At 46.5% G+C, this 13956-nt stretch overlaps 1 protein-coding gene across 3 annotated transcripts in view; it reads right to left on the bottom strand.

Moving 5' to 3' along the window:
- Positions 1 to 13956, bottom strand: part of LARGE1 (LARGE xylosyl- and glucuronyltransferase 1) — a 349906-nt gene that overhangs the window by 264989 nt on the left and 70961 nt on the right. Inside the window, exon 1 of one of the 3 annotated variants that reach the window (XM_039914014.1) lies at positions 8576 to 8593. The exons of the other annotated variants lie outside the window; for them this stretch is intronic. The gene's annotated coding sequence lies outside the window, so the exon portion shown is untranslated. Of the gene's footprint in view, positions 1 to 8575; positions 8594 to 13956 lie in introns of those variants that run through there. 3 annotated transcript variants of the gene reach the window in all.

Genomic DNA, 13956 nt, shown 5'->3' on the forward strand with positions numbered 1-13956 from the left:
GATTAGACTGTAAGCTCGTCAAAGCGCAGGGACTGTATCTATCTGTTGCCGATTTGTACATTACAAGCGCTGAGTACAGTGCTCTGCACATAGTAAGCGCTCAATAAATACTACTGAATGAATGAATGAATGAAACTTTATCCTTGTGCTTTCCGGTTTTCCCCAGATTTGGAGGAGAATGGCATATGTTCTTTGCCCCATAAATCCAGGACGCGTTTTGTGAACAAGTCATTTATCTGCCTTTGTTTTAAGGGCTGCCTAAATTGTGGTAATAATAATAATAGTGCATTTGTTAAGTGCTTACTATGTGCCAAGCACTGTACTAACCACTGGGGTAGATACAAGAATATTAGGTCCCAAATGGGGCGCGCAGGAGGAGGGAGAACACGTACTGAATCCCCATTTTGCAGGTGAGAAAACTTGAGGCACAGAGAAGCTAAGTGGCTTGCCCAAAGTCACACAGAAGACAAGAGGTGGAGGCGAGATCAGAACCCAGATCCTCTGACTCCCAGGCTAGTGTTCTTTCTGCTAGGCCAGGCTGCTTCGGTGGGCTGTGAGTTCCAGGACCACTTCATCTCCTAACTGTGGGGGGCTCTACAACTCTGTGGTTTGTAAATGGGAATGTCCTGATTTACAGAAAAGCAGTTCTAGATTAGGGAGTGCCCCAGGGACTAATTCCCACCCAGGTAATCTTTCACACAGCCCAGCACAGTGTTCTGCACATAGTAAGCTCTCAATAAACACTACTATTATCAGGGGTTCCAGAGGCAAAGGGAGATGAAAGTTGGGAAAAGGAGAGAGAGGACAGGGCTGGCAAAGTGGATTTAGCAGCTTGGCTAAGTGGCAAGAACACGGGCTTGGGAGTCAGAGGTCTTGGGTTCTAATCCAGGCTCCACCGCTTGTCTGCTGTGTGACCTTGGGCAAGCACTTCAACTTTTCTGTGCCTCAGTTCCCTCATCTGGGAGATGAAATGGGGATAAAATGGGGATGAAGATTGTGAGCCCCACGTGGGACAATCTGTTTATCTTGTATCTACCCCAGCACTTAGAACAGTGCTTGGCACATGGTAAGTGCTTAACAAATACCATTATTGTTATTATTATTTAGGAGACTTTGCCAAGAGAGGGTACCTGAAACCAAGGAGTGGCTAAACTCCCTAAGAGACTGAGCAGGGGGATTTGGTGCAAGATATACCAGACAGGAGAAAGAATACTATTCTGAGAGTGTAAGAGATCTGAACGTGCTATCAAGGTGGAAATGTGGCATCATCATCATCATCAGTGGTAATTACCGAGGGCTTATTATGGGCAGAGCACTGTAATAAGGGCTCGGAACAGTACAACAGTTGGCGGACACATTGCCTGCCCATAACGACCTCTATCTTTTCTAAATATAATCAACCAGTCAGTGGTATTCATTCATTCAATAGTATTTATTGAGCACTTACTATGTGCAGAGCACTGTACTAAGCACTTGGAATGTACAAATCGGTAACAGAGACAGTCCCTGCCCTTTGACGGACTTACAGTCTAATCGGGGGAGAAAGACAGACAAGAACAATAGCAATAAATAGAATCAAGGGGATGAACATCTCATTAAAACAATAGCAAATAAATAGAATCAAGGTTTTGTACATCTCATTAACAAAATAAATAGGGTAATGAAAATATATACAGTTGAGTGGACGAGCACAGTGCTGAGGGGAGGAGAAGGGGGGAGGAGCAGAGGGAAATGGGGGAAAAGAGGGCTTAGCTGAGGAGAGGTGAAGGGGTGGGTAGAGGGGGAGCAGAGGGAAAAGGGGAGCTCAGTCTGGGAAGGCCTCTTGGAGGAGGTGAGCTTTAAGTAGGGTTTTGAAGAGGGGAAGAGAATGAGTTTGGCGGAGGTGAGGAGGGAGGGTATTGGAGCACCGTGGGAGGACGTGGCCCAGGGATTCAGTATTCAGTGTGCAGAATACTGTGTGATGCGTTTGGGATGACAGAGTTGAGTGAGACATGATCCCTGTCCTAAAGGAGTTAACAATGTAGTGGGAGGAGCCTTTAAGTGAAAGTGACTATCTTCAGATCCCTGCCTGAAGTTGAGACTTCCACACTCCCAATTCAGCCTAGCAATGAAGTGTCAAGTCAACTCGCAACACCTCAGTCCCTCCCGACCCTCCACCACCTCCTCCTCCTTCCAACCTACCTCCCAGCAATGTCACGATTACACTCAAATATTTATCGAAAGTTCTGAGCTCCAAAAAAAAAAAAAAAAAAGCAACATCTGGGAACATTTTAGTACTGTTAACATTAGCAGTTTAAAAAGGAGTTTTGATCGCAATTCCTAAGAGATGATATTAACCCTCCCCGGACCCTGCAAACCTGTCAGTTGAAAAAATATCACCACTGCCCAACGGAAAGCCTACCATCTGATAAAGCGGAATAGACATTTCTGAGCTTAAATTAGGAAGGGACAAAATAAATCTAAGCTTCTGCACGGCATGCATAATAGCCACCCCGGCTGTCGAAAACCCTCTGTAATGAGGAGAAATTGCTTTAGACATCCCCTCTCATTTTTATTTAAATCGGGATTTAAATTTAGTTTTCCTTTATTATCGAAAATGTGTCTTTGAAAGGAAAAAGGCCAACTAGCCGATTCCAACCCAAGACCACAATCGGAAATCCAGAGTAGGCTGTAACTAGGCTGTAACCAATGGACGTGGAGAGGCTGCTCTCGGTTGAATGCCTGGGTCCCACAATGGAGATGGCTGCTGTCTCTTCGGGAGCTGCACGTGACTTGGGAAAGCGAGAGGAGGAAAAAAAAGCCCCTCTCCTTTCAACACTACTTATAATTTATGCAGCACTCTTCTCCTGTCTCATCATCCCTCTAGATATTTTGACCACCAAAAAGGGACAAAAATCTGGGGTGTCTCTTAAGAATTTACTTGGCTATTCCCTCAAAATGTCAGAATCATCCAGTGAGGAGAAAAACCTCTTCCTTTCTGGTTAAAGACAATGAATTGGTAGTATTTATTGAGCAGTTACTACTTGCAGAGCACTGTAAAGAACGATACAAAAGAACGATGGGAGATGCGATGCCTGCCTACAAGGAGCTTACAGTCTACAAGGGGAGAGACATATCAAAAGCAATTACAGATAGGGGAAAGCCCCCAAAACGATAGCTAGGAAAAGAAACTGGTGAGAAAAATTATCCCCTGAATGGCTGAGTTTTCTGGGAGAACACCTAACTAGCCCCCCCAAAAAACTCAAAACCCTGAAATAATATTAATAATAATAATTTACCATCATTTGGGGAGGAGTAGAATGGGTCTTAAAGATTCTGCAATTGAGGCATGAAGGCATTATATCCTCTCAGTGAGTGACCTATAGAATCTGCCTTGAAAAACACGGCACAGAGAGGAGGGCACACATGCATTTTCACGTCACGTGTAAATGTGTTATGTTTAATCAATCAATCAATGGTATGCGTGGAACATTCACTGTATGCAGAGCACTGTACAAAATGCTTGAGAGAGGACAATATAACAGAGTCGGCAGACACTTCCCTGCTGCCACGGAACTGACAATCTAATGAGGGAGACCGACATTAAAAGAAGATACAGATAGTGGGAACAACAGAGGACAAGGATATAGACCTAAGTGCTGGGGAGTAAGAATCAAAGTGCTCAGAAAGCACAGAACCAAGGTGATGCAGAAGGAAGGGTGGATAGGTGGGAGAGGAGAGGTTAGTCAGGGGAGATTTTTTTTGATGGAGATGTGATTTTTAGTAGGGTTTTGAAGATAGGGAGAGTGATGGTTTGTCAGATATGAAGGGGGAGGGAGTTCCAGGGAGAAGAGAGGATGTGATCAAAGGGTTGGTGGCTAAAGAATCAGGTCATTCATTCATTCATTCAATAATATTTACTGAGCATTTACTGTAGCGCTTGGGAGCGTGCGAGATAACAATTCTCAGACACAATACCTGCCCACAGTGGGATCCACAGTACATTAAATAGGTTGGACTTAGGAAAGATTTGTAATTCAGTCTCAGCTACTTTTAGGTCACAATTCCATTATTACCACCACGAAAACTGTCATGTTTTGAGGGTTTTTTAATCATTTCCATCCCTCCAACCGAATCCTGCCATTACCCCCCTACCCCTAAAGCAGATGGAAGGGGGTGGGAGAAGGGTGGAGGGGGAGAGAGGACAAACATTCATTGGTGGGGAATGAGGGGAGGAGGATCGGCTGGAGCTGTCAGAAATCTGATTCTTAAAGATGCTATTGGCACCAAAACTTCTCCACTTCAAAGGGCTGGCCTTGTGGTGATGGAGATGGAAGGTAAAAAGGGGACAGAGGAAGGTAAAGGAGGTCCGGCTCCTGGATGGACCATGTGCTTTGGAGAGGCTCCCTAGTGCTGGGTAGAGAACGGAGAGGACACAAAAGGCAGGTGTCACGCCTCAAAGACTCCCCATCTATAGGAGTGAAGGGATGGAGAAGAGACAAATTCGTAGAGAAATTCAAGAGATGAAATTCTGATTAAGTCTCATGGTGCCCATTCCCTGGTCCTGTGTGGAGCCTTCCAAATGCTGGAGGTAGGCAGGGAAGAAATGGGAAGAGTCTCCAGGACACACTAAGATGGGTCCCTAGATCTCTGCAAAATCATTTCCCTCTGCATCCCCTCAATCCCAAGAACTGGGACTGAGGTCCAAGACATTTGATTCCGAGGCTTAGAGGCAAGACGTACTTGGGAGAGATTCCTGGGTTTATTGCCCCTTTTGGGGGCATTTATTAAGCTCTTACTCTGTGCCAGACACCGTACTTGGCACTGGGATAGATATAAGCTAATTACGTTGGACAGAGTTCATGTCCCTCGTGGGGCTCACAGTCTTAATCCCCATTTTAATAATAATAATAATAATGGTATTTGTTAAGCGCTTACTTTTGTGCCAAACTCTGTAATAATAATGATGCTATTTCCTAAGCACTTACTATGTGCCAAACACTGTTCTAAGATCTGGGATAGATACAAGGTAATCACGTTGTCCCACGTGGGGCTCACGGTCAATCCCCATTTGACAGATGAGGTCACTGGGGCACAGAAAAGTTAAGTGACTTGCCCAAAGTCACACAGCTAAGTGGCAGAGTTGGGATTAGAACCTACTACCTCTAACACCCAAGCCTGTGCTCTTTCCACTAAGCCACGTTTACAGATGAGGTAACTTGAGGCACAGGGAAGTGAAGGGAATTGCCCAAGGTAACCCAGCAGAGAGGCAGTGGAGCCGGGACCAGAATCCAAGTCCTTCAGACTCCCAGGCCCATGCTCTAACCATCAGACCACACTGCTTCTCATGCCCATAGGAACCCTACCCCTAGGAACCCACACAGCCCCGTTTCTCAGCCTGCAAGTCCAAGACCCTGAGTTCTGGCCCTAAATCACAGCAGACTTACTCTTGTTACAGAAACTTTACTTGATGAACTTCCATGAGATTAGCGCAGGGCACGTCCTTTGAAAATCCTAATTATTAAACATATGTTAATTGGCTTTGAGGAGAAAGCAGCACATAGGCACATATGCAAAGAAGGGAGGCGTTGACTTTAAAAGTGGAAAAGACGCTCAGAGTCCAGAAATTAGGCCGCGTTTCTTAAATGGGAAGAGAGATGGGAACAAAGGAACTTCTGACCCCAGGCGTAGCCCAAAATAAAAGTGACTATGTGGCGCCTCTAGCCACATAACTGCTGACTGGGTATCTACCTATTCCCACTGCGAACTGCGCAGAAATGCAAAGGATTCAGTTAACTTCGGGTGGGAGTGAGTGGAGGGGAGAGAGGAAGGTGTGCCCCAAATTATTTATCGACTAGGAAATATATCCTCACACGCACTGAATTTTCAAGCAACCAACTTATTCGAATTCAGGCTCTTGATAATTACCCAGCAGTCATGCAGGTGAGTGAGGGTAATTGCCATTTGCTTTATGGGAACGGTTATTTCAGAGTTTACTTGATAACTGTGGCTTTGAGTCATTTCAAGGCAAATGAAAAGAGTATTTGAAATTAAACCTCCGAGAAATTTCCGTTGAGGTAGTTTTCCTCCCGCCCCTCTCCCCACTCCAGCTGAATGCTCATGAGCAAGGGGCAGAAGGATTGGACTCCACTCTTTCTCCGGAAAGGCCACAAGGAGCAGAGGCTTCCGAATCCAACATTGTCTATTCATCGGATTTCTTGAGTACTTCTTTGTTCCGAAGCACTACGCTGGGATCTGGATCGTGGGGCTCACAAACTAAGAGGGAAGACCAGTGAGCGGGACTCTTATCCCCATTTTACAGACGAGAAAACCGAAGCCCAGAGATAGTAAGTGATTTGTCCTAGGTACCAGAGCAGGCTAGTGGCAGTCTGGACTCCCAGTCCCACTCTCTTTCCATTAGGTTAAACTGCTCCTCTCTCCTGAATGCAGATCCCCAGTCCCAAACCTTTCTTCGGGGAAGATCATCGTGCCAGAAAGTCCCTCGTAGGGGCTCCTTCCCAGAGCAAACTGGAGAGTGACCTGGGTCTCATAAATATTAAAATGGTAATGTGAATTATTACAATCTTGGCCAGCATTCTTCTGTTTGATAAACTTAATAACAGTGCAAGGCTTATTGATATCGTTTTTCTCTTCAGGAGAAATATCCAAAAGAGCGCACACAGAGAGAATAAATAACTATATGAGAATGGTAGTAGAGATTGAACTTCAGCAAAGAAAGCATATCCATCTCTGACCTGGGCTTATTAACATTCAGACACGGATGATCATCATGTTTCGGCCTCAATTCAGGAGGTGAGGCATCTTGGCTACCTATTCCTTGGCCATGAGATTTGGAGCTCAGTGACACACAGTTATAATGTTTGTGGCTAATCCCCATACTTTCAAAAGGCCATATTATTCATCTTAAAAATTCAACTGCAATTGATTGGTGTTGACACTGGGCTAGATATTTTATTGGCGTTTCTTAGAGTTGACGGAGTTAGTTGGCATTTGGGCCCTCCCCTAAGGTCCTGACTGAGACGATGAATAGGAGAACCTCACCAAAACCCTCACTGGAAGGCACACTTCCCAACCTCTAATGCAAATCCCACCTGTCGCATTCTTTCTTTATTCTCTTTGTCTCGCCCCATGATCTCCTATTCTGAAGAACTCAAAAATTAATAAGGACTTTTCCCAGCTTTTTGGTCCACAACTCACTTTGACATTCTTCCTGTGACAGAAAAGCAGTGTGGCCTAATGGAAAGTGCAAGGACCTGGGAGTCAGAGGACGGGGGTTCTAATCCTACCACAGTCACTTACTTTCTGTGGGACATTGGGCAAGACACTTAACTTTTCTGTGCTTCAGTTTCCTCATCTGCCAAATAGGGATCAATTACTGTTTGGCATCTATCAGTCATATTTATTGTGTCCTTGCTGTGTGCAGAGCACTGTACTAAGACCTTGGGAAAGGGCAATATAACAATATAATGGACACATTCCCCGCCCAAAATACACATGTTGATGATGTTGATATTTGTTAAGCGCTTACTATGTGCAGAGCACTGTTCTAAGCGCTGGGGTAGATACAGGGTCATCAAATTGTCCCACGTGTGATTACCCTGTATCTACCCCAGCGCTTAGAACAGTGCTCTGCACACAGTAAGCGCTTAACAAATACCAACAGTAAATTAATTTATTACGGCGCTTGGCACATAGTAAGTGCTAAACAGATACCATAAAAAAAAAAAGAAAGAAAAATCCAATGATGTAGACAGTTTGATTCAATAAGCGAGAAGGAGCATGGCATAGTGGATAGAGCACGGGCCTGGGAGTCAGAAGGTCATGGGTTCTAATCCTGGCTCTGCTACCTGTCTGCAGTGTGACCGTGGGCAAGTCACGTCACTTCTCTGTGCCTCAGTTACCTCATCTGTAAAATGGGGGACCAAGACTCCGAGCCCCACGTGAGACGGGGACTCACGCTGTAGCCACCCCAGCATTTAGTACCCTGCCTGGCACACACTAAGCGCTTAACGAATACCATAATTAGTAAGTCAGAGAGGCAGCACAGAGGTGCCCATCTGGAAGAGATCTAGCCTGGGAAGCCAAGCGGGGAACCAAATTTGCCCTCTGCCCACAAGCCCCGGGCCCAGCCCCCACCTCTTCCAAGCTGGGGCCACTGGAGGTCACGGTCCAACCCTCTGGACCCCGGCCCCGGGAAAGGGTGACTCAAGGAGACCCCTTTAAGTGAAACCGCCTGACCGCGGAGCACTGCTTTCGCTGGATGGATGTCCACAGCCCAGAGACCACCGCCAGAATTCACACCCTGGTGGGTGCCAATAGAGCTCCCGATATGGGCTGGTCCTGGATTGCTCTGGGGATGTTTGTACACACTTAGGGGCCACTAACCAGGAAACAGGTTTCAGCATGTGCTAACGCTGTCTAGGCTAAACCTGCAATCTATTTTGGGGGGGGGGGGGCGAGGGGAGAGAAATACTTCAATTTCCAGGCTGTCAGTCTGTCCGCCTTCACCAAGAGGAAAGGCAAAAAAGCAAAACGGAAAAAGGGAAGGGAAACACACACACACAGACGCCCCCACCTCTCTCTGCACAGGCCTTGAGCTAGAAAATGGGCTTCTCTTCGAAAATGGAGCCTGCAAAGATATGGCTACAGTTAGGAAAACTTAATAATAATAATGTTGGCATTTGTTAAGCGCTTACTATGTGCAGAGCACTGTTTTAAACGCTAGGGTAGACACAGGGTAATCAGGTTGTCCCACATGAGGCTCGCAGTTAATCCCCATTTTACAGATGAGGTAACTGAGGCACCGAGAAGTGAAGTGACTTGCCCACAGTCACACAGCTGACAAGTGGCAGAGCCGGGATTCGAACTCATGACCTCTGACTCCCAAGCCGGTGCTCTTTCCACTGAGCCACGCTGCTGGGGTTGAGATCGTTGGGGAAGCTCTCAAGTTACCAACCATATCGGCAAAGTATAAACAGTTCCAGTTAAAACTAAGAAAACAGAGAGAACTTAATGCCAACCCCAAGTTTGGATAAAAACCCACAGTTCAAGACCTCATTCCCTTTGGTACCACTAGCACCTTGAAGCTGCCAGGCAATTCTCAAGTTGCCCTTGCCTATCCACCCCCAAAAAACAGACCAAACACACCGTCAAACAGCCAAATAAAGCCTTAAGCAATTTACTTTTAATTCTGGTGAATGACAAGGGCTGGCGCTTTTTTTGTTGTTGTTTCTAAGAATTCACAACAAAACAGACGCACAATATACCGTTACATGACCCACTTTTCACATTCTATAATTTTTGCGAGACTGCCTGGCATTTTATGCGGCTTTTAAGTGGTAAGTAGAGAAGCAGCATGGTATGGTGGAAAGAGAACGAGCCGACACGTCAAGAGACCCGGGTTCTAATGCCACTCCGGCAACGGTTTCTGCGTGACCCTTTGGTAAGTCACTTAATTTCTCTGTGCCTAAGTTTCCTCACCTGTAAAATGGGGATCAAATACCTGTTCTCCCCCCTACTCAGACTGTGAATCCCATGCGGTCCAAGGACTGCGTCCAACCTAATTGACCTGTACCTACCCCAGAGCTTCAAACGGTGTCTGACACGCAGGAAGCGCTTAACAAATACCATTAAACAAAAAAAAAGTTCAAGGGTGGTCACGGCCCAGAAGCAGTACTGGACACTACAGATTTGGAGATGGAAAGGCATGAGAAAAGCAGGAGAGGAGCACAAGAGCACTTAAATGCGCCTGCTAAATGCGGGTGGCTCAGTGGCAAGAGCCCGGGCCTGGGAGTCAGAGGTCATGAGTTCGAAATTCTGGGCTCTGCCACTTGTCTGCTGTGTGACCGTGGGCAAGTCACTTCACTTCTCTGTGCCTCAGTTCCCTCATCTGTAAAATGGGGATTAACTGTGAGCCTCACGTGGGACAACCTGATTACCCTGTATCTCCCCTAGAGCTTAGAACAGTGCTCTGCACATAGTAAGCGCTTAACAAATACCAACATTATTATTATTACTGGCTGACTTGTTCAATCAAGTCTCCGTGGATTCTGGGGACTGTAGAGGTAGAAATCTATTCCTTTTGCCTAAAGGAGGCATCTTCCAGGACATCTCTAAGCCTCGGAGGGGATAAGAAGCAGCGTGGCTCAGTGGAAGGAGCACGGGCTTTGGAGTCAGAGGTCATGAGTTCGAATCCCAGCTCTGCCACATGTCAGCTGTGTGACTGTGGGCAAGTCACTTAGCTTCTCTGTGCCTCAGTTCCTTCGTCGGTAAAATGGGGATGAAGACTGTGAGCCCCACGAGGGACAACCTGATTCCCCTGTGTCTACCCCAGCGCTTAGAACAGTGCTCGGCACATAGTAAGCGCTTAACAAATACCAACATTATAAGAAGTCTCTGTTTCTACAGTCCCTGCAGATTGTAAACTCCTTGGGCGCAGGTTTCATGTCTGGCAAGCAGCATGGCATAGTGGATAGAGTAGAAGCCTGGGGGTCGGAAGATCAGGGCTTCTAATCCCAGCTCTGCCACTTGTCTGCTGTGTGACCTTGGGCAAGTCACTTCACTTCTCTGTGCCTCGGTCACCTCATCTGTAAAATGGGGATTGAGACTGTGAACCCACGTGGGGCAGGGCTGTGTCCGACCCAATTTGCCTGTACCCACCCCAGAGTTTAGTACGGTGCCTTGCATCTAGTCAGCGCGTAACAAATACCACAATGATTATTATTTTGCACTGTAGTTTCCCAAGGGCTTAGAATAGCACTCTGTGCACAGGAATCGCTCAATAAATACCAATGCCAGTTTTTTTTTAAGAAGATGCGACCCAGCAATCACTGCCCCGGAAAGCTTTATTGGGGAGTGGGGTCAAGCAGTGTGGACTAGAGAAGCAGTGTGACCTAGTGGATAGAGCACAAGCCTGGGAGTCAGGAGGAACTGGGTTCTAATCACGGCTCCACCACTTCTCTGCTGTGTGACCTTGGACAAGTCACTTCACTTCCCTCATCTGTAAAATGGGGATTAAGACGTGGAAACCCATATGGGGCTTAAATCTACTCCGGCACTTAGTACAGTGTCTGGCATATACTAAGCACTTCAATATCATAAAAAGAAGCCATCGGATGACAGTGGCGGGGAGGGGGAGGGAATGAGTAAGAACTTTGTTATATCCTTGTTCTTCCTCCTGCTCTCTCAGTCTCCCCGATTAGACTGAAAGCTCACCGAGGGCAGGGAACATGTGTCTGGCTTCTGTTATACTCTCAGTACAGTTTTCAACCCTCAGCAGACCCTCAAATGAATATCACTGGTTGATTGGAACAGTGCCAGTGACAATACCTCCAGTCCCGCAGGCCCTCAAAGCGACATTCCAAAGTGCTCGTGCTTTATTTGATTAACTCCGTTATGGACGAGGTGAGCCGATTATACATTTCTCTGGGACATCGACAGGAAAACCGCACAAAAATCAATCTTCAGCACAATACAAAAGAAGCTCATTAACCAGCAGATTTCCTCTCTAATCAGAACTTCCCAAAATATTTGAGCAGAAGTCTGAGAAGCCCCTGCTTAAAAATGAAGTCAGAGGCAGGGGGACCCAAGGATTTAGTGCAACGCGAGAACCGCTTCTTTTAACTCAGGACGCCCAGCTTCCTAAGCGAGGTTTTCCCGCTCGGTGGAAGCTATTTCACGGCTGAGTTCCCTGTAGGTTGATCAACTGTTTGGTCACGTGATGCTGGGACCAGTCATAAGCTCGGTCCTCCTGAAAAGAGCAAGCACCTCAGGCTGCACAGGAACAGGACAGGAAGCAAAGCCCAGTTTGGGTTACAATCGCACCGCCATTCTCACCAGCAGATTGGCAGTCACGATGCCTGGCTTGGTTGAATCCTCCTAATGGGACTGGGCAGTGACTGGGCATCACCTCAGAAACACTAGGCATGGCTCGGCAAAGCCACCATGAATAGTTCGATGAAGTGGTTTGGATAAAAACAATGATAATAAGGAGAATAATATTATCCGTGGGATTTGTTGAGCGGGATTTGTTCCTATGCATCAGGCACCGTACTAGACGCTGGGGTAGATACAAGTAAATCGGGTTGGACACAACCCCTGTCACCCATGGGCCTCACAGTCTTCAACCCCATTTTACAGATGAGGAAACTAAGGCACAGAGAAGTGAAGTGAGTCGCCCAAAGACACATAGCGCACAAGTGGCGGAGCTTCTTTCTCCGAGGCCTGTGTTCTATCCACTAGGCCATGCTGCTTCTCCAAACAGCAGCAATAAAAGCAGCGAATCAATGCTACTTAGAGGTTTGGGATCCTGACAAAAAGTAAGACTTGCCTCTTATCCCTACTAATGTCCATCTCCTTCCCCAGACTGAAAGCTTGTCATGGACAAGGAATGTGTCTGTTAATTCCGTTGAGCCGTACTCTCCCAAGTGAGAGTGCTCTGCACGTTGTAAGCACTCAGTAAATACGACCGATTGACCGAAAATGACATCGTATCCTACAAATCAGCTTCACGGACACGAACAACAGGGTACTGAGATGCCAAAGCCGACGAGATCCAACACAATAAACACCATCTAATCTAAGACACATTATTATAGTAGTTCTCCCCGCTATGGATCACCAACAAGCTCCTCATTGAAACTGTACGCTTTTGGAGGCCGGGGACAAGCCATGTGCTTCTGCTGCACTTCCTCGAGCGCTTAACTCCACTGCACTGAGCTCAATATGTCTCTCACTAATACCATCAGCGTAGCACTTCTGAAACCTGAAGATGGTTCCAGCCTCCTCATAGATAAGAGAATTCTGAGGCGGTGGAACTGGTGTCTTCAAGATGCAAATATAAAGGGCAACTCTACAGATGGGAGATGGGGTGTTTCTCAGGGCTGAAAAGAACTTCGGGATGGTAATTCAGACACTGGCTTTGGTCACACAGGCTCCAAATCTAGCCATGGCAGGGGTCGAAGAGGAAACCAGCTGGAATGTGACTTATATTGTGCTTCCCCCAAGCTCTTAATACAGTGCTCTGCACACAGCAAGCGCTCAATGAATATGATTGAGTGACTGAGCAGCGTGGCTCATTGGAAAGAGCCACTTGGGAGTCAGAGGTCATGGGTTCGAATGCCGGCTCTGCCACTTGTCAGCTGTGTGACTGTGGGCAAGTCACTTCACTTCTCGGTGCCTCAGTTACCTCATCTCTAAAATGGGGATTAACTATGAGCCTCACGTGGGACAACCTGATTACCCTGTATCTACCCCAGTGCTTAGAACAGTGCTTGGCACATAGTAAGTGCTTAACAAATGCCAACATTATTATTATTATTGATTGAATCTTGTTATCTGATATCTCCAAAAGCTTTTTCTTGTGATTTAAGGCTCTTGATATTCTCACTGAGGCAATACCTTAGAACTCCCTTTGACCCAAACCTTTCCTGGTGGTTCTCAATCAACCAATAGTATTTACTGAGCACTGTACTAAGTGTTTGGGAGAGTACAACAGTATTCATGACCTCCTGGAAAGAGCATGGGCCTGGAAGACGGAGAACGTGGGCTCTAATCCAAGCTCTGACACTAGCCTAGTGTGCGACCTTGAGCAGGCCACTTCATTTCCCTGAATCTCAGTTCCTTCATCTGTAAAATGGACATTACCAGAAGGCTTATGGTGATTCCTTTGCAGCTGTCATTTAAAATAAGCCACAACACTTAATATCACCAAACCATAGATAGAGAGGGCTCTCCTAGCATCCTGTGCTTCTGAGAGAAAATACTGGTCTGACCCAATAGTGGCATTCAATCAGTCAAACAATGGTATTCAGTGAGTGCTTACCTTGTGCAGAGCACTGTACTAAGTGCTTGGGTGACTACAATACAACAGAATTGGCAGACGTGTTCCCTGTCCACAGCGAGCTTTACATTACCACAAATTACAGATGGGGAAACAGCTTATGCTCTCGTCTTCTT

This window comes from Ornithorhynchus anatinus, chromosome 14 (assembly GCF_004115215.2).
Source record: "Ornithorhynchus anatinus isolate Pmale09 chromosome 14, mOrnAna1.pri.v4, whole genome shotgun sequence".
In the NCBI taxonomy this organism is placed as follows: domain Eukaryota; kingdom Metazoa; phylum Chordata; class Mammalia; order Monotremata; family Ornithorhynchidae; genus Ornithorhynchus; species Ornithorhynchus anatinus.